Source organism: Rhinolophus sinicus, linkage group LG05 (genome assembly GCF_036562045.2).
Source record: "Rhinolophus sinicus isolate RSC01 linkage group LG05, ASM3656204v1, whole genome shotgun sequence".
NCBI lineage: Eukaryota > Metazoa > Chordata > Mammalia > Chiroptera > Rhinolophidae > Rhinolophus > Rhinolophus sinicus.
The window spans coordinates 10,578,918-10,606,180 of NC_133755.1; the positions used below are offsets into that span (position 1 = coordinate 10,578,918).

The 27,263-nt window shown below is 39.7% G+C and overlaps 1 protein-coding gene across 1 annotated transcript in view; it reads left to right on the plus strand.

The window, feature by feature from the left end:
• The first annotated feature begins 904 nt into the window (after nt 1-904).
• Nucleotides 905-27,263, plus strand: part of VSNL1 (visinin like 1) — an 81,150-nt gene continuing 54,791 nt past the window's right edge. Inside the window, exon 1 of the mRNA XM_019752569.2 lies at nt 905-1,283. The gene's annotated coding sequence lies outside the window, so the exon portion shown is untranslated. The remainder of the gene's footprint in view (nt 1,284-27,263) is intronic.

The window sequence follows — 27,263 nt, forward strand, 5'->3', positions numbered from 1 at the left end:
ACGCACTTGAATAAACTGATCTGGTTGGGGACATTTGTGGATTCCCCTTGCTTTTTTGGTAGGGAAGAGACCAAACATTTACTGGGCACTACTCTTTGCCAAGTCTTCTAGGCTTTGGCAGGCCAGTGGGGAGGCTGGGAGGACTGGCAAATGTATGCCTCCTTCAAGGATACAAAAGGGGGTTTTATAAAATCTCTTAGTTCAAGCCCTAGACCCCAGATTCCAAGGATGGTTCATTCCCTCGCCCTCCACTGTCCTCTCCTCTATATCCCACTCAAAGCTTATTCAATCGGCATTTAGGTGCATACAGAACGCGCTTATTAACGTGTGTTGATGGTTGGCATGATCTGCCTAAGGTCGCACAGGGCAAGAATCCTAGGATCCAGCTCCTTTAAATACACATTTCTCCAATGCTTTTCTGGGCCAGGACCATCCTGGGCACTGAGGTACTACAGGCCGGCCCTCAGTACTCCCAACATAGATCCCCGGATGAAATGGCCCAAGCAAAGTGCCCCCCATCAGGGTTCCTTCACAGGGCTTCCGTAGACAGGCTCATAGCTTGCCAGGAATGCTTCCTTCTGAACAAGGGGTTTCTGCAGTTTTCTCCTTCACCTTACAGCCTGACAAAAGGTGGGCCAGGGACCCATTGGGCTGATTGAGGCGGGAAAAGCAGGCTCCACGTGTCCCTGGCCTCAGGCTTCACCACCAAACTCAGTAACCGTAGGGCTTGGTGAGCCCAAGTCGCCCTCCCTCGCGCCTGTCCAGGTGCGGCAGCTCAGGCAGCCAGAATCCCTTTTTCTATCTACTTTCCTTTCGAGTTTCAGCTAAAATCTGGAGACATGGAATCCACCCGCGGAAACTACAAGCTCCTTCAACTGAGCATGCGCCAATGCCGGGCTGCTTTTGGTCACTGGCTCCGGAGCTCTCCAGGCTGGGGCTGCAGAGCTGGAAGAGGCGGGGAAGACGAACCGGGAGGGGGTGCCTGGCGAGCAGCGGCTCGCGCGCCTGCGCATCCAGCTCCAGCGACCCCAGGTTTTCTATGGGATTCCCAATCTGCAGCAGAGACTTACCCAAGCGTGTTGCCGCCGCGGCTGGGCTTGGAAGGCGCGACCCAAGAGGAATTTAAGCAGCCTAGAGCTCCAGAGGGGGGGAAAAAAAAAAAAGCGCGAGAGGACCACGCACAGAGACGGCTTAACCGTTTGTCCGAATTTATATATATACATATATAAAGAACTGTTGAGTTTTATCATTTTCGTTAAGTGACCGTGCGCAGCGCTATAACTGTAAGTGGAAAATACAATCTTCGTTGCATTTCTGCATGTGTAGTGCAGCCAATTGTCTGGGAGATGCTTTAGCTATTGTCACATACTTTGCATAGATGCGTCTACACGCATGGTGACAATTGCTTTGGTTCATGTTGGGGATCCGAATGTGCGATTCATGAGGGGCCTTTTGGAATAATGGGGGAGGGGGAAGAAGGAGTGTTTATATGCGTGTAGGGGGTTGTCAGGCTAGATTTAAGAAAGGTGAAACAGAGGTGCTTTTTTAGTTTAAGTCTAGCAATGGGAGGATTTCCTTACAGAGATTTAAATACTAATTGACCGATTGTGAAGTTTTCCGGTTGCTGATAAAACTATTGAGCGGTTGCAGTCAAGTACCAACCTGTCATTCGTGGGGTTGGTGCACCATTTTTCTCACTGTGGAAGAGCAGTGAAGGTGTTTGCTAAGTAAAACTGAGTGGACGAGGTAATATGGAAATCAGGGTTGGTTTCCAAGCGGGATGTTAGTGTTTAGAACCGCCGAGCTAGGCGCAAAAAAGGGCACATTTCTCTCAGTGTTGAGAAATGAGTAGATCATTTTTCGTTTTTGATTTCTCGTCATGATGGTGAATGGGCAGATAAAAAGAAAGATATTCAACCGCACAGTCAGCCGTCTATATTGAAGAGTCTTGAGACCCAGAGCGGCTGAATAGGGCGTCAGACCCGAACTAGTTGCCTGCCTTTGCCTCCTGTATTCGCGTTCCGGAGTGCAGGGTTGGGAAGTGTGAACCCAGCCGTGTTACGCTCGGTAATGTTTTCTTCAGAGGAGAAAAGGTCGTGTTGTGTTTTGAGTTGAAATGGGTTGTTCCTTGCCCAGAAACAGAGGAAGGGTCTTGGCAAGGTCAACCTCCGTGGAACTCGGAGGTGCTGGTGAATGGGGGGAGGAGGCGACGGGAGGAAATGGTGATGCCCCTTGCCAGGGCTCAGCACTGCGCTGCACGGATCAGTGCCCTGTGAGATGCGAGAGTCGGAATCCATTTTTCTAGAGGTGCCCTCCTGTCCATATTTTGGGGACCAAAATGAAATGGCAATGCTGTGGGTGTAGAAAACACAAGTGTATACTATCTGTGTGTCACATCCCACTTTAAGGCAAGAGGAACCAGGGAGCTGGATTGCTACATATTAATTTTTTTTAAGAAATTTCAGGTTGAGACAAATACAAAAGGAAACTCTTGTGAAAACCCATTTTATCTCCACTACCATCTAAAGTGCCCACATGTGTGAGTGGTGGGGGATGGGTTCTGCACGGCTGAACACCTCACTCAGGAGTGCACGCACATTAAGGTTGGGTGTTTAACAACCCCAGGAAATGCTGCACTGAAGCAGGTTGGCAGAATGGCATGAGGCAGGCAGACAAGACAGAAGCATGGCCAGTGTGTGCTGGATTTCCATGGAAAAAGCAGAGAAAATGTCTGGGATGAAAGGAAATAAATTTCCCCCAAGTGGGGCAGATCATTAGAGGACTCTTTGGCCTCCTACTCAGTCCAACTATTTAGAACCCCTTCAAGGAATGTATAGTTTATTCCAATGGGTGAGATTTGAAATAGGAAATTGGAGAATATCCTCTCCTTGGAAACCCAAAGAACAAATCCTACTGCCTTGTCTGTTCCTCCCTTCCTTACTCCAGGGCAGAAGGACCATTCATTTGTCACAATTGAGCCACACTCACAGTCATCACTGAGAGTGGGAATCAGCTCCATGAATGGTGCAGGTGTTACATTGCATTGATAAATGGGGGGTGGAGGAAGAAGGGGGGATCTGGTATGAAGCTTATAGATGTTTGGTGTCAGAGACCCTGGTTCACAGGCTGGCAGTTATGAAGGGTCACATCAGGCAGAAACCTTTTGAAAGCATCTAGTCCAAACCCCTTGTTTTACAGATGAGGAATTGAGGCCCAGAGCCATGAGCTAGGGAGAAGCCAATGGACCACTAGTCTATGGAATATACAATTAAAAAGTAATGGACAGTGGAAATGTTCCCTTCTCTCTGCACTTTTAGCATCTTCAGTGACATTGCCAAAATCTTCAGATAAATAATTCTCTGCTCCCGGCACACCTTTCCAGAATCCCAAGGGTTCCTTTACATACCGTGGCACTTCTCTGCTTCTCCTTTCTTGTAAGGTCTCTTTCTCTTTTCCGTTGCCGCTCGCCTGTAATAGACCCACCTCATTAGATGCGTAGTCTGGCCTTTCCGGCCTTCTCTGCACTTTAGTCAATTTCTTCAGAATCCTTGGAGGTTTTTGAGAGAACTGGCTAAATCAGAATCGTCAGCTCCTGTTTGAGGACTGCCCAGGCCCACCCATCCCCTCCCTGCTTTATTCCCAGAATCCTTCAGAGAATCCAGCCTTCAGAGACACTGCAGGCACCAAACTCACTCTTCTACTGTCTTGTCTCCCCTTGAACTGCTGCAGCTACAGGGACTGGGACCTTGTGGACTAAGGAAGCTGCAGTATAAACACACCCGGGGCTCTGCCAGCTCATCTATGGCTCCTAGAAGGCAGAACTCAAATCCAAGATGCCTGAATCTGGCCTTCATGGAAATCCTCCCGATGAAGCCACCTGCAGAGAAGGGGAGGGGGGTGGGCAGGAGGTCTAAGGGAGGAGAGCTTGACTGGTTCAACCTGACCAGGCACTATAGAGGCCAGCAGTGCATCTTTTGAATCTTTAGAGCTTTTAAAGCGCTTGCACAGCTTTCTTCTCTGTCTTGCTGGACAGAGACTGCAACGCAGGCAGTAATACCTGCTTCATTGGCCCTTCTCTTTCCTCCTTTCTGTCTTCTCCCCCGCTTGCTTTCTCCATTTCTCCCTTTCTTCCATAAAAATTTCCTGAGTGCCTATACAGTAAAGCTCTAGGCTTTTTAAAGATAGATAATCCAGGCCCTCCTGTTTCTTCTTCAACAATGTGATCTCCCAGGCACTTGCAAAGATAACCCAAACCACCACAAATGTCCCCTTGAGGGAAATGCCAGGAATTCTTACCTGAAAAAGCTGAGGCGTTAGGGCAGGCTTGAGGAAGACTGAGTCTGAGTAAGTCTCTTTCTCATTTCAAAGAGTAGTTAATACTCTTGGAAGTTGTTAAGGAAGCTGAGGAAAGGAGGTGGTGAGTTTCTCAACACATTCACCAATTAACAATTTAACTGAACTCTTCTCCCGGTAAATCTTTACTGAATTGGGGTGAGCTCTGTCTTGGGTAAGAGTTTGTCCCTAACACATACTGGTATGATCAGATGTCACCTGGTCTTGCTATCCCATTCTGGAAACAAGTATGTCTACGCATTTGAACACTGAATAGCCTCTGCAGGCAGCAGAGACTTGTAGCTGCTAAGTGCTCTGCTTTGATTTGCAAGGCTGTGAATCTCATTGTGTATAGGATAATTTGATTAGAAACGCTGTCCTGGGCAAGCTCTAGGTTTTCTATTTGGGTTGTATATAGGTATGGATTCCAAACATTGCTGAAGAGCTCCCTGAGGAGTTTCATAGAATAGGATGACAGTATAACATCAACAACAATGCATGGTTTCCTAATTTACAAAACCAATATATTTTAATGTCATTCTAAAGATCATTTTCTTTGTATTGAGTGATTTCTATGCTCCTAAGATTAGTGATTATTTAGGACTATAGGAAGGTTCTTCTTATAGAAGAAATCACAGTCAGTTACTCTAAGGTTGAAATTGGTGATGTCCATTTCACAAATATTTAAAAGATATAGATATATTAATTTTCCTAAAGCATCAAATGATAGAGATAAATTAATACATGATTGATATTTCTACTATCCCAGTAGTTCATTCATATAACAATAAGAGTATATGAGTTGGATGTAATCCACGTAAATTACCTAATACATCCTTCCAATACATAAAAACATATATTATATTAAGGAACATTTTTATCTGAAAGACATATCTACAGTATGAAAGCACAGAGATTTTAATGACCTTTTTCAGATTTCCACAATATCTGTACAATGTCTTCTATAGTAGATACTCTATAATATTTGTCAATTAAATATTTGTCCTAACAAGAATCATTTGTATGCACCTTACTAATTATATCAAGATATAAATCATTTCTACTAAAAGCATGTGCATAATTAACACTATTTTAAACATCTTTATGTCACTGAAAAGAAAGACTAAAAATTATAATTTATTTTCAAGAAAGATATAAAAGCACAATATTAATACCTTTAAGAGTGCTTTTTTACTCCCCTCACATGAGAATTCTCCCTTTTATCTCTTACTAAGTAAAAATATAAATTATTTTGATCTATTTTCAAGAATTGATATTAATAATTCAAAGAGGGAAGGTAAGCCTCGACTATGGTAGGTAGCTATGGGTACCACTTGTTTAGATCATGGGTTTCGTGAGCTATGGAATTATTTTAACACGTTCCCACTGTGAAGGGACCACAACACTGCATTTCTCATTTACAGTTTGTTTCTAAAAATAACTTATGCTCTTTTAAATGAATCAAAATAGTCTGAGTTGCTCACAGCTTGATTCATTGAGACTTCAGGAATGGGGATCTTGGGGGTGCTTTAAACCACTTAATGAATGAAACAGAAATGGAATAGCAAATTACTGGAGAAGCCTCAAAGAGATTTGACACTTTAATAATAAGGTGCCTGTGAATACATGAAAGAGGTGTTCTATACCCTGAGCAGCTCACTTAAAGCATGCAAGTCAGATAATTCATCTTTTTTTTTTTAATTTATTGGGGTGACAATTGTTAGTAAAATTACATAGATTCAGGTGTACAATTCTGTATTACATCATCTATAAATCCCATTGTGTGTTCACCACCCAGAGTCAGTTCTCCTTCCATCACCATATATTTGATCCCCCTTACCCTCATCTCCAATCCCCTTACCCTCTGGTAAGATAATTCATCTTGATTCTTATGCTTTCTCTGGATTCTCCACTGCATTACTTCACTGCAGTTCTAACACAGATGGCTTGCTGTGTAACCACCAATTGTTAATATTTTTAAAAGACAATGCACTGCATTTCTAACCATATATTGGGTTATTTTCAGGTGAACATTCTATTTGCTTTTGTTCTAAATTGCAATTGAGACTTGGCGTACTCTCATTCACCAAGTGGCCTTCAAGCTCCATATACCTAATAAAATAATTGCTAAACTTGTTATAGAAAGTAGGTATCTCAATTAAAAAAAAATTCATTTTTATGAAGTATTGCTCATAAAGGCAAAGTTAACAAATCAGTTAAATTTGCTTATAATTGTTATAGATCTATAGAATGAATCCTATTTTTATTTAGTCTTGCTCATGTAGGGATTTTTCTGAAAATAGGAGTCTGTCACTTTAAATATACTTTTTTCTCATTTCTTTGCATCTTGTTTATTATCTCTTAGGCTCTGAATGACTATGAACTTTTGAGGAGCTGAATGTAAATAGATTTTTTTGCAAATCATTAACGTATAAAATGTGCTTTGGCACTTAGGTGAAGTTTTTCTAATTCAAACAACTAGATCCTAATATTTCTGTTGTTTCATATTTCAGAAGGTTATTGCACTTAAAGTTTTCTTAGAATAGTAGACTTTGGTACTACAGGAGTCTCTGGTATTTTATATTTTGCATTGATTTTATTAATTTGTGAATAATGTGTTTATTTCTGATTTCTTGAAACCCAACCTTAAATTATTAGTGAAATATCCCTTGGCGTCCCATTAAGTTGACATGATTATTAATATAATATTTTTAATGTATCAAATAGTGCTGTACAAGTCTGACTCAATTAACCACTTCTGTTTATTGGAATTTCTTGATATTTGATGCCATGAGTTAATGGAAAATTATCAATTTTGTTCATTGCAGAAGTTCAAGTGTTTTTGAAATTTATACATAACATGCTTGATGTTTGCTTTCTTCTCATATAGGAAATTTTTATGAAAAATAAAAGAGAAATTGTGAAATAAGTTTAAATTCAATACAAAATTATTATTTTTTCTATTAAATTGTTTATAAAGGTATTCTATCCTCAGCGTGAGATGAAAACCATCCATTTAATCTTTCCTCATTTTAGTTTGTGAATGGGAAAATTCCTCAACCCTCACTAATGTTTCAACTGGCTCAAAAGAAATGAGAGGAAATGTAAACAAGAGTTTTCAAGCTAGATATACTTACATAAAAATCCCCAGTTCCATAGTTTTTTAGATCTATGACCTAGAATGATTTGGTTAACCTCTCAGCCTCAGTTTCCATTTCAAATAGTAGTTCATAGGATACTTGAACAGAAAATAGAAGACTATATATGTAAAGAATATAATATAATGCCTCATTATTGAAAATGTGCAATAAATGATAGTTATTATCATTATCATCCTTTTCATGAGAAATCAATGGTTCATAAACCCCTTTAATCTCTGAATTGTAGTAATCCCATTCATAGTGGGACCTCTGAATAAGGAATTGAACTATTAAGAGCAGTGAACAGTGAACAGTGCTTAACCTACCTTAGAAAACAAGTGTCTACTGAGTAAATAGATACTTGTTTAGCCAAGCACTGTGTAGTCACTGTGGAATCAACATTAAATGAGATACAATCCCAGCCTTCAAGGACTATATGGCTAATGAAGAAGACAGATAAATGCAATCCAGTAAATCAGGTGAAATAAGATGGGATAGATGCACAGAGGAGAGAATTTCTGGAAGACATACCTACATTGAGACCTCAAACTTCCCATTTCTCTTATTCTTTTTTTAAATGTATTTCCTTTTCATTATATCTTTTCTTTACCATCATTGTCCTACCACATAAATTGAGCACAACAGGATATGGAACTAACAGGAGATTTTTAAGTGTGTTTCCTTATTGAACACATTTTAAGGTCATCTATTATTTTTCAATGTAGCTAAATCATGTGGCCCTTGACTCCCAATCAAGCCTCCCAATCAAGAAAAACTTTTTATGATCCCCACTGTTTAATGTAAATATGATACCATAATACTTCTATCCTTTAATACCTTCCAAAGAAAGGGATTGTTATATGATATACTCTCCCCTCACCTCCCTTATTATTCCAACTAAGTTCATGACTAATCCTTCAGTGTTTTTCTGTGGGAGGACTCTTATGTGATCTACCCTTTCATTCTTTTCTCCAGGACTTTTATGCTAAGGAAAATATACCTCCCAACTCCTCTTTTCTACTGCACTGAAAACTTGTTCCCAGCCCTCTACACACACTCACACACACACACACACACACACACACACACACACACACACACAGAGGCCAAAATGGCCTTACTGCCTTTAGCTTTACTGAGAGACTTCCCTTTTCCTGAGCCTTTCCTCCCTTCTCCCAGTCCCTATCCCATTTACTAGGGGATTTCAAGTGTGTTTCTTATCTGTGGTTAAAAAGGAGCATCATTTTCTCCCTTTGAAGTCTATTAAAATTGCACCTAAATCCTGAGGTTCTTTTGTATAATAGGAGTCTTGGATGATTCACAAAATCGGGTAGGACTTTTGGTTCTAATTAATTGTGGGGCTTATTTTCTTACCTGTGCAATGGGGATAATATATTTACCTATTTACCTTACGGACTGTTGACCTTTTATACCTATAAATATACCCCCTAAAAGAGCTTAGTGGGTAGTAAATACTTCTTCCCTCACTCCAGGCCTCCACCTTCCCTCCTACCCATCCACCTCAATCTGCATTTACCATTTCTTCTAGTCTCTAAATATTCTGCTCTTTCCAAGTCTATTTGCTCAAATTCTCTGGTGTAAATAATAGCTAACACACACACATCCCAGACAGCATGGTGAGTGTGCTCTTAGAAAAGGTGTACTCACTGAATCAACGCCCTAACTCCTACCTGTGTCCCTGCATTTCTTTGGAAGAGCGCTTCCATTTATTTAAGACGAGCCTCCTACTAAAGTTGCCAAAGCTTCTAATGACCAGCATTCAGTGAGTGAACAAGCCTCCCTCACGCCAGTGATTTATAGAGCTCTTCATAAACAATGTCCGATAACACCTGCCAGCCTGTAATTGTCTCTGACCTTTATCCTCTCTCCTTTGCCTTTTCTTCTGAGGCCCTGGGTGCCTGGGAAACATTCTGATGACGCCTTTATTTAACTTCTTTGTAGCAGGTCTAGCCTATCACTTACATATCTTTTGTCCATCATATAAATGTCAATCAAGTACCACCAAATAAATAGCAGAAAGGGAGCCCTTAGTGGTGCACACAATCCATGTTACGGAACATGTTCGAGTCCAGATTAGCCTATTAGAACCTGCATTTGTTGAGTGTCTGTAGAAGTGTACACTAATGCATATTGGCTAAGAGCAGCAAATGGATTTCAAAGCAGGGGTGAGGGAAAGTTGCACATACATACATACATACGTATGTACATGATATATACACAATAAATTCAATGTACTAGCATAGGTAGTTTTATATTTTTTTAAGCCAAATCTTTAAGAGCAAATAGCTTTATTAACAAATCAGTGCTTATGAGACGACATTAAAAAGAAGACCTATTGAAAGTTTCCTCATTCTAAATGAAGTGGCAGAGTTGAAAAGGGAGGTGGTTTAAATTTGGTGGTAAGGATATTTTAGACTTTGTCTCTTTAAAGAAATATTTCTAAATCACTCCAATAGTGATTTCCTCTCAAAGAGTTTTGTGGGAACATTTTTGAAGGAAATAATGCCTCCTATAGCCCATTCTTATATATTCCCCGTGCACATTTTCTATTAATAATAAGTCCGAGTGGTCCTGTTGTAAAGACCCCAGTATCGATTTAGCTTTGCTGAACCTTATGTTTCCAATGTTTGTTCAGGGAATTTATGTTAAAAAAATATATTTATTACTAACTCATTGTGGTTCTGAAGTACCCAGATGGAAAAGCTGCTTTAGAAAGACAAAAGCTGAACTTCATAATGCAAAGTACATAAAATGAGGAGTCATTACGGTATAGATGTGTTTTAGGCATCACAGCTGTGCTGTAGTCATTGTAAGTGTGACGTCCTGGAAAAGTTAGGTAACTTTTCTGAGTTTTAGTTTCCTTGAATGAAAATAAAGATGAGATTACCTACCTTCTCTAGTTAGCAGTTACTGTGACATTGAGATGACTTTGAACATATTCTGTAGATTATAGTGTCATGGGATGGTGAGAAATTTATCATTATCATTCAACTTTAGAATTTTAGTTTAACTTTGATAAAAAAATATAATTTAAGAGTCAAAGTACTGATGTTGCACAGTTTATTGCATCAAGGTTATATCTGCTAAAATAAGTTCCTATCCCCTAACCTCCATCACTTATCTCCTAGGATAGAATGACGAACTTATGATAGCTGTAACCAGGTCTTCACAATTACATTGAAAAAAAAAAAAATTTGAAGTAAAATAATTGTGGGAGGAAAACCTAAATGATTTAAGATTTGAGATACACCTGTATCTTCTATATTTTTCTCAGGATTTTGCATGTTGTAGAACATATCTCAATTTCCAGAGAGACTCCTATGGAATAAAAGGGCCACCATGGTCATGCCCATCCATGTGTTTCCTCTAGCAGGGATGCTTTGGAAATAAGATTTTTATGCTAATGAGGGTTACTGGGCCTTCCATTCCCGGAATCAACATGTGTATATAGATCTGAACAATGTAAGGGCAGTGAAACCCCTGAGAGAAGCAAAAGAGACCCACATGGGGATGTGTCCAGAGAGAATCCATTTGGACAAACTCTGCTTGCTCAGAGCTGGAACAACAGGGACAAGAGTTTCTCTTCAGGGACAGTGGAAATCATTCCTTGTGAGCTGCCCGCAGCTCTGATTATCAACATCTGATTCTTTCCTAGGAGCATCTAGCCAAGAGTTGTCTCTCAATGCTCTTATTATATCTGGACTCATATTAATTACTTATGTACGTGCCAGCTCTTCTATAAAACTGGAGGTTGTGATAATATTAACTTAAATGTTGTAAAGAAGTTAGAGTGTACAGGGCACTGGTGTGGATATTTACACACAGGACTGCCCTGAGTTCACATTACAGCTCTGCAAGGTAAGTGTCTGCAAGGTATGCTTCATTTTATGACTAAGTAACTGTATCTAGAAAGCAATTTGTCCAAGGTCACAGAACTACGCGATAAAGGTGTTATTTAAATCCAGGGCTCTCTCTACCAATCTACAGACTTTTGTGTTTGTTTGTTTTTTTAAACTTTTTAATGGGGAAAGCATACACATTTGAAGAGAATAATGTAATGAACTTCCATGTACCCATCACCCAGATTTAACTATTATTAAGGTCACTTTTCTGCCTTTTTATCCCCACTCTTCCCCCTCTAATGGGTTAGTTTGAACAAATTAAGGTATTATATCATTTCATTTGTAAATATTTAAATATATATCTATAAGGACTCTTTAAAACATGTCCACAATACTGTTACATACCCAAAAAAAATTTACTTAATATCATCAAATACCTAGTCAGTTTTCAAATCTCATAAGAATTGTTATAGTTTATCTGAATCAGGATCCAAATAAGGTCTCCACGTCCCAGTTGGCTAACAGACAGCCGCCTGTTTTATATAAGACATTTATGTAAGACATGCTTCTCGCTAGAGAGAAGTGTGGCATAGCTAAAGGAGACAGGGTTTCAAAGAGGAGCCTAGTTACTCTGAGAAAGTCATTTAACTTTTGTAAAATGGAAATTATATCCCTGAGATTAATTGGGAGGATTAATAACATAATGTTTACGAAAGTGCTTAGCACGGTCTCTGGCATGTATAGCTCTTCAATGAATTTCCTTTCCTAAGCAAAATTGAAAGGGATGAAAATGGAATAGTAGGCCAAGAAGCTTGAAGAAACTTCTTGGAGTGCTTTGGCTACTGATCCTTTGAGATCACTCCCGTTTTGTTTCTGGATGGAAATTTGACCACAATTGTGCCAAAGTGGCTAATGCCTAATGGCACTGAATCCTCCCCACTGTCATGTGTATAGTTCTGTATGGTGTCCCACATGAAAAGGAAGGGGATTTGCGACTTTAAAATGATCTCCGATTCAGAGAAATGATAATATTATACAATATTTTTAACTTCAGGTCAATTAAAAATAACAGGAAAAAGTTAAAATATGATATGTTAGCTGAGATTAATATAATGCTGTAGAGGTGATAAGTAAAAAAAAATAGAGGCAATTAATCTGATTCAGATTTGAGTATGCTTTTTGTTTATGTGAACTTGAATAAGTCATTTCATTCCTCAGGGTCTCAGTTTCTTAGTACAGAAAATAGAAATTCTGAATAAAATAATCTAAATCTAAAGATTAGACGTCAGCAACATGGGAAAATGGAAATAAAACTGGACTGTAAATCAGAACCAAATGTAAATTCTGACTCCATCACTTAATGGCTGTGTGGCCTTAGGCAAATAATTTAATCTCTCTGAGCCTCAGTCTTCTCATTTGTTAAACATAAATTATAACCTGTCTCACAAAAAGTGTTGTGAAAACGAGAAATAATATATAGTAAGGTCCTAGCAGGACCCTAGCATTTAATTGGCACTCCATTTTTAATAATGAAGTAGCATTTGCTGTTCTCAAAAAGCTTTTAATTTAAATCGAGAAATGACATGAATTCTTAATCAAGAAGTATGCAGCCGAGTATAGCTGACATGCCATCTCCTGCATTGGTTACATCTAAAACCATTTGTGAAAACAATGGGTACTTTATCTAGAACATAAATGTATGAATGCAGAACACTGCATTTATAAAGGCTCATAACACAACGACAGTAACATAATGTTCTCGTCTTGCTTGTTCCTGCTTATTTAGAAAATGTGAAACAAGCAGCTTCTTCTATGTTATGTGGGAATCACTTGCTAAAATGCCAGCCAGAGGTTGCTGCTGAAGAGTACTCGATTTTTGTAATAGGTCTCTAAGGTTATATACATCGGTGACTGGGAACCCGATGGGGGATGATATAATAGAAGAAAGGCTAAAAATCCATACAGTGTTCCAGTAGCTTCTCTGAGCTTAGATCTTGGTTCTCATGTAGAGAACCAAGAATCCCATCATTTCTCTGAATTTGGATCCAGCCTGGACACCACTGATTGTTTTCATGGTGACGGAGTGTCTCATTATAACAGTGAGAATATGCCTGTTTTGTGGTTGTCTAGGATTACATAGAAGGGCAGAATTTTTCTTTTTTCATTAAGTGAAGGAGACAGAGATTACTTTTTTTTTTTCTCTCAAAGGACTTTTTATCTAGTTTTACAAACTCAACAAAACTCTAAAAACTAGAATTAAAGAGAGCTGCGGTTGCAATTCCAGGTAATTCATGGACTAATACTCACTCCCTCCATTCCCCTACCCTTATACAATAATAGCTCTTAAACGAACTTAATTGAGAGCTGGGAATTTGCTCTTCTTAAGTACTGAGTTAATACCTTCTCCTAAGTAAAAATAATACTTACTCACTGTAGAAAATTTGGAAAGCAAGACATAGAAAAAAAGAATAAGATCCACTACAGTCTGCTATTTATAGGTCATATTTGTCTCCGTTGTAAATATTGTTTCTAATTGAGTCTACTCATTTAAAATTTGTGTCCTACTTTTTTCCCTTAAACATGACCCTTACAATGAAAACTCTTCACGAATGTCATTTTAAGACATTACACTCCATTATACGTATGGACAATGTTTACCTCACTATTCTCTTATTTTTATACATGTTAACTTTTTAAATATCCCTGAGGGGAACACCTTTGTGCCAACAGCTCACTACCAGGTTACGCGTGGCCTGGGCAATGTCCTCGGCACAGATTTCTGGGCATCTCTAGCAGAATGAGTAATTACTTTGAACCTAGGCTGGGACGGCTGCTTAGCTACAGAGGGTGGGATTCTAGAGAATAGTTGGCCTGAGGAATCATAACATTTAGTACTTTGCAGAAAATTTATCTAAACTACTTAGTGATTTTCAGGGCCGACTGTAGGAGCAGATGGCTGCATTCCTTTTGGAAGCTCTGAAAAGTCTCTTCTGATCAAAACCTATCTGCAATTGCCTGAAATTCCATCACTTCTGTCACTTTGTTTTGAAGCAGGAAATAAGAAAGTGAGCCAAATCTAGGCTGAGATCCCAGAACGCTGGTTTCTACAGTCTTCATGGCATTCTTTGCTTTTATTATCATTCTTGTTACACTACTACGACCACTACCATCGTCCTCCTCTTCACCACCACTTCTACGAGAATTCTTCCTGACCAGTGAATTCCCAGAAAGCGGACCCAGGAGTTATGAATCTCTGGGTCTCTTATAGGCCTCAAAAGTGGGCCAGGTGCTAAATGACTGTTAAAATGATGATATTCTGACCAAGCAGAACACCTACCTACTATCTTTGCCTTTTGAAACATGACATCCAGAGAACTGGCCAATACAAACACATCCATGGTTCTATGTGGTTCAAGGTCCATGAATCTGACACTCCTGGTCTAAAAGAAAACCTCCTGGGTCCTGACTTTTGCTTCCATTTTAATGTTAATTTCTCAAAGATTTCATGTGCCAGTGAAAACCCAGCATTTATGAACCTGTACATTTATATCAGTTATTATAAGAACCATATTTAGTAAATTGGACAGTCATATATGGGTACAGCCTAATAAAAAGAAGCGAATTCTAAAATAAGGCCAATTTATCCTTCTTAAGTCAATTAGAACATTAAAGTGACCGTCTGGCAGACATTGTGGTAGGAGGAAGAGCATGACTGTAGTGTCACGTAGCCCTGAATTCAGACCCCAGCATTACCACTCACTAGTTGCATGGCTGCTGTTTCCTTGCCTAAAAATGGAAACCATTAAGTCTGTCCTGCATAGTTCTTGTAAAGATTAAATAAGATTGTGGCTAAGGCATCCCTAGGACAGAGATGTGGATAGAGTGAATGTCCAATACCAGATAGTTATTATTATTGTTTACAGTGCTATGTGTGAATAACTAAGGCCTCTAGGTCCTTTCAGGATTCATTTAAATATAAGCAATGCTCTCAGACTGAACATCTATGTAATTCACCAGTGTATTCCCAAGTCCAGTGCATAGCATACCATAGATGCTCCATAAATGTGCATTGAATGAATCAAAGGACACCAAATGGTCCCAAATGCTTGTCTAAGAGACGGAATTTCTAGCCACAGGAGGAAGATATTTTAGGAGCAAAAAGACCTTACATCTGCCTGGGTTTACTCGTCTGAGTAATTTCCACTTTTGACAGATTCTTACACCTTTTGATGTTCAGGTGTTCCAAAACTCCCCACAGTTCATTAAACAAAGGGGAATAGAGGATGAGATGCTTTTTGAGGTCTGCAATGTTTGTAAACACTCATGGCACATCTCATCTCTCCTCTGTGCTGTGGACACTCTCAGGTGCTTCGCTTTACATACATATCTCATTCATATTCACAACAACTCAATGAGATAATATTATTTCTACTTTAGATGAAGGAATTGATACAGGGGTCAAGTAATTTGCCCAAAGTCAAGAAGTTTGTAAGTAATAGCTCTAAGATCCAGAACAGATCTCCACTCTTTCTCCTTATGTCACCTTGTTGCTTTCACAATATTCACTATGTTGCTTTCACATGAGGTATTATTTCGGTTTCATCCATTCATTCTCTCAACAAATACATATTAATAATGTGCCTAGTACTATATATATGTAGGGTGAACTGAAACAGGCATAATCCCTGCCCTCGTAGAGATCGGAGTCTAGTTAGAGAAATAGATATTAAACAAATAATCATAAAATAGCATAAAATTACAAATAAGATGAAGTGCCATGGAAGAAAACTACACGATGCAGCAAGAAAATGTTAACCTACTCATATTTTGAGCTGTTTGAAGTAACAGATTCCAGGGAAATCCACTGAGGTCTAGATTTCCAACCCAGCCTCCTGGGATTGCTGTTAAAATGTGTTTACAGTCCCCGGGCCTTGAGAATGAGATGGTGACTGCATTTGTCTTTGAGGAGAATGGGCCTTGCTCCCAGGGTTTAGCATCTCCCACTTTATCCGTCACTCCCAAGGGCTCATTAAGATGACAACAACAGAGCTTTTGATGTCAGTACATCTCCAAGAGAACCACAATCTGAGGCAGAGGTCACTGGGACAGTTTCCAGATAAAGAAATCTGTAAGCACCTGTGGGTCAGGTGTTCTGCTCAAACTCTTGGTCACTTTCATGTGATACAGACATGTGGGTCTTTAAACATGCCCAAGTGCCTCTGTAAGTTAAAAGTGGTTTTCATTTGTTCAACACATATATGTTAAGTACTTACTATGTACTCTGGGGTACAGACATTGTTCATGCCCCTTCAGAACTCACATCACAAGGGTGGAGACAGATAATTGATAGTCTGTTAAGAACAATCATTAGAGAAGCCCAGGGTGCTGCAGGAGTGCCTCTGGGGCACACAGCACCCAAACATCCATAGGGTGGGGATTGGAGATAGGATAACTTGGGGGATGCCAAGACTAGGAATTAGCTGGACAAGGGGCAAAGGGGAGCAGGCATGCTGTTATTGACAGAGAGAGCAGCGACCGAAGTATACGATAATGGCAAGAAAATGCTGACAACTGCATGTGTCTGGCATAAGGTTTTAAAGGATTAAAGAATCTTGATCGAATAAGATGAGAATAGTGCTACAGGAAGAAATGTGGATTTTGTAATCAGGCTCTGTCACAAAATAGTCTGAGCTTTGTGAATCATCTCATCTATGAAATTTAGATAATGGTACCTATGTGACTGTATTACTATGGGGATGAAGTTCTAAATATTGCCGCATAGGTATCATTTGACGCGTGGACTTTAGAGGTGGTAGCAATGGTGGTTTGAATGATGAGATCAGTAATATTACCATGGCTCATTTATATTGACATAGCCTCTAATCTGATTTAAGGCTGTTTGTTTCAGTTCTTCCCTGAATTTGGCAATGATTAAGACCTCTACTGACTGTTGTGTATCCTTACTGAGCTCAGGTACTTGGGTAACTTAAAGTTGACTTTTCTTTCAAACAATGTGGCAGAGACAACCTCTTTGCATTGATATATGAAACAAGCCCATCCATAAAGTAACTATCAATGGCTGTCAATATCAGGAAAGTTAGCTTGTGTTTAAAAGTTATAGAAAGTTAAGATTTTATAAATATTAAGTGCCTACTCAGTACCAGGGACCGGTCTAGATATAAACAGTGGTAAACAAAACAGGCCAGGTTCCTGCTGCCTTGGAGGTGACAGTCTAGTGAAAGATGACAGTCAATACATAGTCATATAAATTAATAAATACGTTAGCGAAGTTCAGATAGTCTTAGGCTACGAAGAATATAAAACAAAGTAATGGGATAATCACTAAGAGTGTGTTGGAGGGGAGGCCAGTTTTAATAATTTAAACAGAAAGAATGAAGAGGTAACATTTGAGCAGTAACTTGAAGGGTGTGAAGTCAGCCATGAAAGGTGTTGGGGGAAGAGTGTTCTAAGAAGAAAGAAAAATGAATACAAACGATCTACCATGAGAATAAACTCTATGTTAAAGAGAAAGCCACAAAGTATTGCTGCAGCATTGTAAATAAGGGAGATTGGTAGGAGGTAAAGTTGGAGAGGTAGGGTGACCATACACCCCATTTTATTCAGGATAGCCCTAAACAATGCCTGTGGTCCTGGTGTAAACAATAGCACCTTCTTTCACAAAGTGTGCTCTCTGGATAATAAATTGTGTGATCTCCCTATTGAGAGTTCAGTAGGGGCCAGATTATTTGGATGTGGATAGCAAGTGAACAAAAACTTTAGCAACTAGCTAGCAAATGAATACATTTTAGTTCCATTGGCCCTTCCTATTTTAATCTGAGTTGCAACCAAAAATATTTTATTTTGCATTAGTCTGATGCATGAGTAGGATACGTGACACTTGTAGGTAAGAGCTGGTTGCCCACAGAGAACACCCAGAGGGTTTTAGATTTAGATCTGAAAGAGGCCCCTAGTCTTATGTCCAAGATACTTGTGCCAAACCAAACAATACTAAGAAGAAGAGGAGGAAAAATAGGAGAGCTCCTATTCTCTGCCATGCAATATTCAGTATTCTTTTATATTATCTTATCTTTAATCCTCATAATTTATTTTAAGAGGAGGAAATGAAAGCTAAGAGAGGTTTAATAGCTTGATTGAGGTCATGCAGAGAGTGAGAATGATCCTGGGATTTGAATATGACAGTCTAACCCTTTCCATTAGGTTATCCTGTACATCTTAGGCTTTCAAGCTGTAGTCTATTATTCCTTGATCCCTGAACATGCTATGCTCGTTTGCACTCATTGTGTCTCTACCTTCTACCTGACAATCCCCATTCATCCATTGCAAAAGGTAGCTTCTCATGTGAAGCCTTCCTTAATTCCCACAGATGTGGCCAATTGTTTCCTCTGCCCTTCCACACAGCTTTACATATCTCTGGTACAAAGTTTAATTCATTCATCCACCCAGTCATTCATTTATTCAACTGTTAATTATTGGATATAAAACAGTGAACAGGACAGACATAGAACCCATTGTCATAGAGCTCGTGCCTGGAAAGGATTAATTAGCCAAAACATCAATGCCATTCAGAAATGGCTTTATTAAATCTCCTTTATCTCACTTGTTCATTCATTTTTCCATTCAACAAGTGCCTACTATGCTAACAGAAGCCTGATAAAATATTGAGACATTTTTGAAACGGGAAATTCAGTGTGAGCTTGAGTCTGAGAGCAGGAGGTAGGAGTAGGGAGGGATGAAATTGAAGAAAAAGGCGTGGCCAACATCATGGTGGCCCCTGTGGATCTTATGAAGGAATTTAGAGTTTTTCTTTAGGCAACAGGGAGGCATGAAATGGTCAGATAATTATTCTAGTAAAATCAGTATGGCAGTGATGTCAAGAATAAATCTGAAAAGTAGAGACTGCAAACAGGAAGATTAATTAGATAGTTGTAGTTGTTGCGAAAGAAAAACAGAGCGTCTGAAGTAAGGTAGAATCTATGGGATGGAGAGCAGAAGACGAATTCATGGTTAAACACGACAGAGTATCTGACTAGTTAGAACTAGGGAACAAGAAATAGAGAAGCATATGCTGACTGCTAAGTTTCTGACTTGGGCTTGCAAACACTGACTTCCTCGAATTATGGAGACAGAGATGAGGTCCTGCCCATTATATCCTCTGTTGCCTTATGCTTCTCTAGAGAATGGAGAAGGCCATTGCTTCTGTTCCCCACATGGTGTTTTGGTTGCTGGATTCTGGGTGAAAGCTGCCTTTGAAGAGAACATTGGACTTGCAATCAGGAAACAAGACTCTAGAACTATATCTTCTACACTCTTAGAAAAAGCTTGTGTCTTCTATAGGTCTCTGTTTCTCATCTAGAAAAGGAAAGCATTCATCTAAATTAGGATCTGTTTATTTACTCTCTCTGGACCTCAGCCTTCTCAACTTTATAATAGGGAAGATTAATTAGATTTTACAAAGATTATTTTTTCAAAAACGTATTTTAATATGTTAATATGGTAACCTTTTGGCGATCTATCACCATTTAACATTAATGTGTTATAATAGAATTTTGTGCATTGTAGGAATGTGCTTATCATTACATATTACAAATTGTAATTAAATTTTTTACATATTATCTGTTTCTCCTATTGGGTCATTGGTTTCCCCAGGAAATAAGCAGCTTCTCATTCACCTTTGTATCCTGATACATAGCATGGTTTCTCCACATAGTGTGCACTTTTTATTGATTTGTGTGCAAGAAGAGAGGAAAACAACTGACTTCATTTTTTGCAGTAAATAGTTGTAATTATAATGAATATTGTGTGTCTGTTTTTACCACTTAGCATACCATAAGTGATTTGCCATGTTGCAATATAATACTCACAATTTTATATTCCATTGAGTTAGCATGCCTTAATTGACTAACCATTTCCCTAATGGCGAATGGTTTCAGTTCTAGAGTTTTTACCATTATTAAATAAAATTTCATTAAATATATCCCTGTGCACAACTTTTTTCTCTTGGATTATTTCTTTAAGATAGCGTCCCCTGGAATCAAAAGTGTTACTATTTAATGCTTCTTGATTTCTAGTATTTTCTAGTGGGTTGTACCAACATACAATTTTACCATATTTGATTATTTGTAAGATTGAGCTTGGCCATTGATATTTCATCTTTTGTTCATAGTCTGTTCATGTCTGTTGCCCAGCTCTCTATTATATCCTCTTCCCATTTATTTTTAAACATCTTTTAAAAGACATTTATGTTGCATATTTTCCCCTATTTTGGTATTTCCTTTTTTTCTGGTGTTTTTAGACTCCCTAAACATTGAATTTGTATATTCACCAATCTTATCTTCTATAGTTTCTGTCATTGCTTTTATGTTTAGAAAGTCTAACTTAAACTTAATAAATAGGTTAAACATGTTCCTCTGGGTTTATTATTTGTGTTTACACTGGTATGAATTATCAATTTACACTGTGATCATTCCTCTCTTCTGATTCTAACGGTTTCTTTAATAACTGATATTTGCTTTATACATAAAGCTATGTGTATACATACACAATGGCTATGAACATTTTTCTAGCATATTTTTAGTTTCTAATTATTTTCTTTGACTTAATTTTTATATTAAGCTGTTTGTTTCAAATGTTAATGATTTTTACAAAGATGTTAATATAGTGTGGTTTTGACTTACTTTTTTCACCAAATTGCTATCAAGTGGTGATGATGGCATCACTTACAAAATTATATCTCCTTTCCCCCTTGTTCTGAAAATCTTCCTTGATCATATATTCAGTAATTATGTATAGCTGGATCTATTTCTAGACTCTCTGTTCTTTTATGCTGATCTATAAGTCTATTTTTGTGCCAGTAAATCCTTCACTTATTTGAGGAGAGCTCAAATTTCCTCTCTTGAGTCTTTGCTTCTCCAGCTTTAAAATTCTCAGTTCCTTTAACCCGCTGCTCTTATATTTAGCATCCTAGCCCGTCCACAACCCTCTGGGGTCCAGAAGCAAGCCATTGTAAGATAACCGACCAATCCTCAGAGTAAGTTGCCTGGCTTGGGTAAAGAAATGCATAGATCGGGGCAGCACCCAGGAAAGGAAGGAGAAAGAGTAACCCTTACATTGAAATAAACAGTGTTTGTCCTGGGAACTTTCTTCTTGTTTTTCATCTCCTTTAATAAGGCAGAGTAACTAACAGTAAGTTGAGAGCCTTCCAGGGTTCAAATCCTAACTCCACCATTTTCTTGCTATGTAACCTTGGGCAATTTTCTTACATTCTCTATACTTTATTTTCTTTGCTGTAAAATGAAGACATAGTGGTATGTACTTCATAAAATTGTTGTAAAGATGGAAAGCATAATCCATGAACACATAGTAAGTACTTGATAAGATAAGCCCTGATTTTACTACTGCTAAAATATCACTTGTATAGATTTATTATTTCATTTACTATTTTGAGGTAGTCATGAACACTCACAATTTAAAGTTGAATGAAAAGGGTACGGAAGCTTCGGTAACTTTCCAGAGTTCACAATCCAATAGAAGTGCTAGAGCTTGAGATGTCACCTCATCTGTCTAACTCCAAGGCCTGAGCTCTTTCCTGTAGGTGACACTACTGCACAGTGTGATGTGAGGTACTTATACGTGGACCTTTGGGTTCTGCAGTGGTTACATAGGTGAAGCTGCAAATTCTTAGGCAGAGGTAAATAGAAAGTTCAAATATATGATTGCCTTGAGATTTCCTTTGGGTTTCAATATGGGAAAGTGTTCTATGAATGGGAAGGAGAGAGATGGTTTTATCCTAATCGGCAGATTAGCTGATAAGGAAACACATCCCTCAAACTAAGTATTCCTCAACACACAGCTCAAGTGGAAGTGACACGGGCCCAGAAGCATTTGTCACCCCGCGGGGTGGCAGAAGAAGCAGCACTTCCTCTCCTTCAGCACCTGTTACCTGTGCTCTGAGAAGGCCCACAGCCTGGAGGGAGGTGGGCGGAGGATGCCACCTTCGCAGCCTGTGCACACAACTGCCAAGTCAAACAGAACCAGGAGGTCTAATTTTAGCCCTCTCAGCCTTGGCATTGTCCCTTTCAGCCAAGATATTTTTCATGGCCCACAATAAAGCGCTTTGTTCCAGCCTTGCTGGATACTATACAAAGGCCCAGCAAGGACGGGATGAGCATAAACCAGAGAGAGAAACACATCAAAGAGAGGAACCTCATGGGAGGGGCGGCTCTCGCCAGCAGCCTTTGGTAAATATGTCCTGTGCATCCACCTCCCCAAGCTCCCAGAAGGGGCACATGGTTGCCTCCTTCCTCCAGCTTCTTCTTTATGAATCTTCTGTTGGCTGGTGTCATCAACAGGTACCTTTGCTCCTTCATGCATGGGGTGTGCAGTTTACTCTCTCTCCTCATTCCTGCCTAACAACACCCACTTCTTTACATATATCTGGGTTTTGTTTTCTTTCCTGAGATGCCCTGGGAAGTGCACTAACTTAAGAGCTAGGAACAATTTTACAGTTTATAAACCACTTCCATGGTTTGTTCCCTACAAACCTGGTGAATTAGGTGAGGTGGACACCTCCATAGAACTTTGGGAGATGGGAAAACTGAAGCTCCAGGAGGAAGCTGGCTTTTGCTAAGGTCACACAGGATAACACTGCAGAGTTGGGCCTGAAACCCAGCTCTGGTGTTTTAGGGAAAGGTGTCATCCCATGAACCCGTCAAAGCACAGAAAACCCACGCAGGCCATTTGGGTGGGCCCTGGAAAATGTTTCCTGAGGGTCTCACCTGGCTTCATCGCCAACAGGTCCAGGTTCAGGACCCAGAATGGTGGACTATCCCTTCAGGTTAATCAGCATTTCCTGAAAAGAGATCAGGGAAGGTTGATTCACAGATGTATCCAGAGATACTACTGTTTCCAAGGGAGAAAATATAATTTCCACCTATCCTTCTAGGTTCTTGGCTAAGACCCTTCTGTAATAAAAGACAGATTAGCAGGAGAAAAACAAGCAGAAGTGAAATAACATGTATACCTCCTGTGTATGTGGGAGATACCCAGGAAAACTGAGTAACTCTTCAAAATGGCCCAAGCCACCACCCTCTCCAGCTAAAGACAAAGGAAGATGTCGGTTGGGAGGGAAGCCAGTTCTGGAAGGCTATGGGGCAAAAAACACAGCAATCAAGGGTAAGGTTGTTATGCCGATTTAAGTCAGATGCCTTCTCTATGAATAAAATTTCTAGAGATTTAGTCATCTCCCGCTTCCTGGTACAAAGATAGAGACAGCCTTACAAACAGAAATTTCCCTTATAAATGTCTCTTTCAGAAGGGTAACTTCCACTGTTTTCAGAGATTCTCCTGTGCCTGCTCTTTCTTAAAAATAATCAGCCTACAAGGATCCTTATGCCAAAGAGACATATTTTGGGGTGACAAGTTATGCTCCCGTTCACCTTCTTGGTTCTTTGCTTTGACCTTTAAGTAGGACCCTCTGTGGACCTCAGGCACCCATAAGTGATAATCTATGGGAGCATCATCTTTTTCTATGTTTCAATTTTCTACCTTTCAAATTTGAATGTCAGTCATTATAGTGAACATGGGATAGCTCTTTCCTATCTTATATCTCATTTAAACCGTGTGATAACACAAGAGATTGGCATTGTTACCATCAGTTTCACAGAAGGCAGAACTGAGCCTCAGAGAGGTTTTCCAACATGGTTATCCCGAGGGCCAGGGACTCTCATCCAGGGATCCACCCCCAGCACTGTGTCTCCCCATCATTGCTTCTCCAGAGTGCTGAGATGGGTGAGCCGGTGACAGACTTGTCCTTCATATGCCTGAGTTTCTCCTCCGTATTCATCACTTAATTCAGAACTAACCAGGATGAAACACAGCAGTAAAGGTCTTTGGCCTACAAGGGAACTCTAAAATATTGGTGGGAATTAATTGTTTGAAAGGGAGTGGTTTTAATTGAAAGCACCAAAGAGTTGTCTTTCCAGCATTCCTGAGATTGATGGTTTTGTAAACAAAAGACACTTTGTTTATTTGTTTGTTAAAATTATTTATATATCTATTTTTCTGATTATCAATGTTATATGTACTCACTATAAAAAGTTCAGGGAGATATTGAGGAGTGAAATATTACCATTATACATCCCACAGTTGTAACCACTGTTGAGATTTTGATGTAAATTACGTACTGCTCAAAGTTCCTGCACACACAAGCCTGAGCCTGAGCTTGTGTGTAGAGCAAAGCAAGCCTGTACTACACACACATTTTGTGACTTGTTTTTTTTATTTTACTTAGTGTATTACACTGTCTTCTCTTTTTTCTTTTGGACCTCAAAACTCAAAATAAGCACGCTTATGTAATCAATCATACTCCTTTGTTTATGGCACAGAACCATCATTGTCTACACAAAGCCCCTCTTGTGTTTTATTACATGTTTTTTTATCTTCTGTACTCACTTCTCCTCCCCTCCTCCATTCTATTGCTTTTAATACATGTCCTCGGGTAAGTGTTTATACTTGAAAATACATAGTTGTTTTGCATATTTATGTGTTTTAAATAAATGACATGAGTCTATTCCAGCCCATATCAATCAATATAGATCTACATTACCACTTTTGATGGTTTCATAATTTCCATTGTGTAGTTCTACCAAAATCTATTTAGGCAGTTTCCTATGGTGGACATTTAGATCGTTTTATAAAAAGCTTTTTATTTTTATTGTTTTACACAATGCTGAGGCGAACATTGTTGTATAAAAGTCTCTGCAGATTTGTGTGATTATTTCCTTGAGATAATTTTGAAGGACCACTTTGTAAAAAATTCTTTACACAGTGTTTCAGCTCCTAAAGTTATTTTGTTACTGATTCCTTGAATGCCCCCTCCTCCTCTTTCTCTGTTCCCCCCACCCTCTCTCCACTTTGCTGGTCTCTCCATAACGGCCCTTAGTACAGTCATATTGGATCTCTGTTTCATAGGTTCTCTCTTGTCGTTCATCTGATAAGCGCTAGCACTCTGTTGACAGGGATCACATTGTAATTAATTGATTTGACAACATTTTCTGGGCAGCTGTTCAGTGGTAGGCTCGGAGTTGGGTGCTGAGTCAAACCTGACAATCACTCTGCCCTTGAGGAAGCCTGGGTCTGGTGAGATGGCAAGCATGATTTAAGGTGACCACCATGGCAGGGGGTGTGGTGACAGCAGTGTGTACAAGAGTCAGGGTGCAAAAGAGGAAGCCAGACAATAAAATCGCCAAAGATGAGGTGCCTCAACTATGTCTGGAAATATGGATTGGAGTTTACTGGAAGATCAAAGTGGAACTAATGGGACTTTCCTTGAAGCAAAAGGAACAGCTAGTGCACAACCAGAGAGGTTGGAGGTGAGATAACAAGCTGGAGGGAACCTCAGGTAGGAGCATGGGGAGGGAGCAGACGTCAGAGGTTCTGGGTGGGGGCAGCCCCAGAGTGGGCCCCGCTGAGCAGTCTTGAATGCCATGCTGAGGATTGGATTCAGAGGGGGGGTAATGGAAGGCCACCGAAGGGGGTAAGCAAGGCAGCGACATGAGTAGATTTTATGCTTAGAATGATCATTTTGGCTATAGTGTGGAAGGTGGATTTAAGGAGGGCAAGACTTTAGATAGGAAAGCAAGTTAGGAGATTATTGTAATAATCAAAGTGAGAGATGGGGTGATGATGGCCTGATCTGAAGTAATGGCAACAGAGAGTAGGCGGAATTTGAGAGTGGCAGGAAGTACAGGCTTCAGACTGCTTCACTTGATGATTGATTAGATACAGGAATGTGAAGGCGAGGGCAGAGTCCTGGGTAACTCCAGGCTCGGAATGGATCCCTGGGCAGATGGCAGGGCTATTTACCCAGAGAGAAGCCCAGGAAGAGAATATGTTGGGTTTGATGTGGTTATAGGATACAAATGTAGAAATGTCAAGCAGAGAGACATATCTATTATGTAGTATTCCGGGAAGGCTTGCCCCGGAGATTAATGTGGGAGCCACATTTACCTTTGTAATAGATGATAAATATTGAGTAAAAGTTTGTTGAATAAGTTTAGTATCACACTTCCTTTAAATAGAATATTTTACTTTTATAAAGCTACCTTTACATGAAAATTTCAAAGTTTTCTGTACTTAAGACCCACCCACGTGTGTTCAGGTATTTTTTAGAATTACTGTACAGATAACAATTTAGGAACAGGGTGGGTACACATGGCTCTCAGAGGGGAAAGAGCCTAAGAGTCAGAAGATTTGAGTGACTCCGCCACTATCAGTAGACACATGGCTGTGTCCCTCACCCCTCAGGATACGCGAGCGCTCCCTCCTAGAGCAAGGAGAGGGCTGGCACTGCCAGTGCTCAGGGCTGCTCGTCGCCTGATGGCTCCGCGGTGCAGGTGACATAGAGGCCGCTGGTCTGCTCTTCTCTCTCACAGCCCCCTGCTGCTCTGAGCTAAGGGCCACGGCCCCTCCCCACTGGGACTTGGCAGCACGACTAGAACACAATCTGTTGGACAGAAGGCTGTGATTATTAATGAAAGCATTTCCTCTGTTACCTCCCTGAATTAAGTGAGGTCCTGACACTGCCAGGGATGGCCCGTTTCCTTTCATAGAAACTGATTCTCAGAAACACATAGAATAGTCACAGACAAGACACGCAGGGAAGTCAAAATAAGATGCAGAAAAGTGGGTGGCTGATTGAAACACTCCCAGATAAAAGGTTACCAGCTATTAATCAGCTCACACTTCTGTTCAGCGGGTGAGCGAGGAATCGGATGGAAGTTTCACTCAATAGTTGATGCTTAGTCAGAGCTGTGGGTCCTCAGATGACTTTCCTCTGTCAAGTCAGATACGGAAGCACTTTTACTTAAAGGGAGGACAGTACATAGAACCATAGTAAAATTCTCCATGT